Source organism: Chenopodium album, chromosome 5, assembly GCF_948465745.1.
Source record: "Chenopodium album chromosome 5, dcCheAlbu1.1, whole genome shotgun sequence".
NCBI lineage: Eukaryota > Viridiplantae > Streptophyta > Magnoliopsida > Caryophyllales > Amaranthaceae > Chenopodium > Chenopodium album.
Window position 1 is genome coordinate 28,740,107 of NC_137838.1, and position 3,218 is coordinate 28,743,324.

The following is a 3,218-nucleotide window of genomic DNA, read 5'->3' on the forward strand; positions in this document are numbered from 1 at the left end:
ATGGCTTGGAGGAGTTGAGTTTGAGTTAGCTCCGCTTGAGGTGCTTGTTCTTGATGGTTTCTTTGAGGTGCTTGGGTTTGATTGTTCTATTGGTTGTTCCTTGGATAGCTTCCTCTTGGGTTTTGGGGTTGAGATGGAGGTGGATTTTGATATTGAGGATTGGAGTTATAGGATGGTTGAGCTTGTTGGTTCCATTGTTGAGGTTGAGGTACAAACCCCGGTGGTGGTTGTCTCCAAGCTACTCCACCGCCGCTTCCTCTAAATCCTTCTTGCCTTGTGTTGTATGCCGCTACATGTTCGGGGCTTAAACCTCCACAATAGGATGTATCATGGTTCGTTCCTCCACAACTTTGACAAGAGAAAGAGTTAACTTGAGAAGAGCTTGCTCCACCACTTGAACTTGCATTTACACTCGTGTTCAATTTGGAAAGCCCTTTTGTTAGTTGATCAATTTAATGTTGTAATTGATCAACTTTCTCCAATTCGTAAATACCACCTCTCTTTAGAGCGTTTCTTCTTCGGCCCCCCAAGAGTAATTCTTTGCTACCTCTTCTATTGTGGCTTCAACTTCATTTTGAGGGATCTTGATTAATTGAACACCCGCCCCCGCATCCAAATTGGCTCTTGACATGGGCTCCAATCCGTCGTAGAAAAATTGGATGAGCAACCCTTGATTGTACTCATGGTGGGGACATGCTTGCACCAACTCTTTGAATGTCTCCCATGATTCACCAAGACTTTCATCGGCTTCTTGCTCAAATGATGCAATTTTCCTTCTCATCTCGGCGGTCTTCTCTTTGGAGATAAAACGCTTCAAGAACGCCTTTACAACCTCCCTCCATGTTGTGAGAGAGTTAGGCTTTACTTGCTTTAGCCATTTCTTTGCTCGTCCAGTGAGAGATTGCCGGAAAAGATGCATACGAATGTAGTCTTGACTCACTTCATTGGTTTGCATCATTGCGCACAATTCAAGGAATCTGTCAAAATGTTCAATAGGGTCCTCACTTGCACTTCCGGAAATTGATCCGATTGGACCATTCGAGTATATTGTGGATGGATTGAGAAGTTGGTGTCCGTGACGGGTACAAAATCCCTCCCGTGTGCTCATAATCCTCTGGATTTCCGAACTCACGAAACAAGACATCATTCTCTTGTCCCGCCATTGATTCGCGTGGTGAACTTGAAGAGTAAGTATCACTCTCACTATCAACTATATCACCAAAACCTCTTCCCTCGTCTTGATAAAGCCTACGGACTTGTCTCAAGGTTCGGTTGATTTCGTGGTTAATTTGATGTGAGGGTGCTCCTTGAGACCTCCTAAGCATTCACCAAAGATAAGCAAACAATTAGCAATGACAAGGATGATAAAACAAAAAAAACAAAAGGAAAAGAAAACAAAATGACTATAACAAAAGCAATAATAAACGCTAAACAAGCCGCTTCCCCGGCACCGGCGCCAAAATTTGATCGGGATTAGATGGGTCGTTATGCTACCCCGCTAACCAAATTAATCATTTATAATACCTAAACCTACACTAAACTAGTTGGTGGCAAGTAAAGCGTCGAACCACTAGGGAATCACGCTATTCAACATCAAATATCACTAATGCTAGAGTGAAAAGGGGATTGTTTTGTTGGTGTTTTTTTGGATTGTAAACACTAGAATTATAAACAAACAAGATAAAGATGATTTAAAATCAAGAGAGAACGACGCTAGGGGTTCGGGGGTGTCAAACATGATTAGAAAGAGGGGAACAATGATAGTTATCATGATGAACATGCCAAAGAACACAAGATTCTACCTAAACAATTCATTCTCATGCAATAGTCTAGGCAAATAAATGAAAGAAGTCTATGCTAATTAGGATCATTCTCATGCATCCTATTAGACACAAGAAAATCAACAGAATAAAGAAGCACAATACATGAAACTCCATCTTAACAACTCATTCTCATGCAATCACTACTACAAAATCGGCCAAAGAGACCTGTCCAAATTAGCCAAAGAGACTGCCTTAGAGGCGGTCTCTAGCTAAGCGGTCTCTTTGGCTAAGAGACTGCTTGTGTATAAGCGGTCTTAAGTTGCAATACAAAAGACCTATTATCAAAGAAAAGCGGTCTGTTTAGGCTGTTGATATTTTAATATTGTAAAGCGTCAGAGACCGTTTTTGTCAGAAAAGCAGTCTCTCTTTTTCAAAATTTAAGACCACTTTTAAAGATAAGTGTTCTCTCTTTTTGAAAAAATTTGACCACTTTTAAAGAAAAGCGGTCTATGTTTCATTTTTTAATTGCATGTGTGGAGACCCTCATGAATGATAACCGGTCTCTCAATACTTTTTTTTTTATCGAATTTTTAAATCCCTGCTGCATTTAATATTTGTGCCAAAAATTTCCTGAATAGCTGTATATTTTCTTTTTTCTTTTTTTTTTCCCACAACTTGTACACATCCTATTCCATATTATAAAATTGCACCAAAAATCCTTGAACCTGCTAATATATATACATACATACAAATAGCATTCAAAAAAAAAATATATGCATACAAATAAATTTGTACTCCGAAATCTAAGGCATATATATATATATATATATATATATATATATATATATATATATATAGAGAGAGAGAGAGAGAGAGAGAGAGAGAGATGCATCAAACTATATATATCCAACACAGTACTATTATATGTACACTATCTAATAGCCAATGTATCAAAATACAAAATGTAGAGATTTGTCAAGTATTATGACAACCCTAATCTAATTTTGTACTCATCATGCTGAAATATCTTCTGGTACTAATATATCCCACACAGTACTAATATATGTACACTGAGGTTCTTCTGGCTCATCATGATCAATAACATATTGAATCCATAAGTCTCTAATCTAGTCAATATCTTCCGAAGAATATGTGCAAGGGTCTTTGGGAAAAATCTACAACATATGCCATTACTAAATGAGTAAAGAAAGATAATTGCATAATAATTATGAAATAACAACAAATTAGATTTCCAAATGAGTAAAGAAAGAAAATTACATAAGAGTTATGTATTCATATCACTCTTGCTAACTAATAACATAGTATCATGACTAACACTAATCTAATTTTCTAGCTAGGTTATGTATGCACAAAAGAAGTAGCAGCACAAAGGATAGTTGCAGCACATTAGCATAGAATCAAGAAAAGGGCAGTAGCAGCAAAGTTTAAACCTAC

At 37.5% G+C, this 3,218-nt stretch overlaps 1 non-coding gene across 1 annotated transcript; it reads left to right on the plus strand.

Annotated features, from left to right (window-relative positions):
• Positions 1-678: 678 nt before the first annotated feature.
• Positions 679-783, plus strand: LOC145633524 (small nucleolar RNA R71). Its single transcript, XR_014112844.1, has one exon. It is a non-coding gene; the product is annotated as a small nucleolar RNA R71 (small nucleolar RNA).
• The last annotated feature ends 2,435 nt before the right edge of the window (positions 784-3,218 follow it).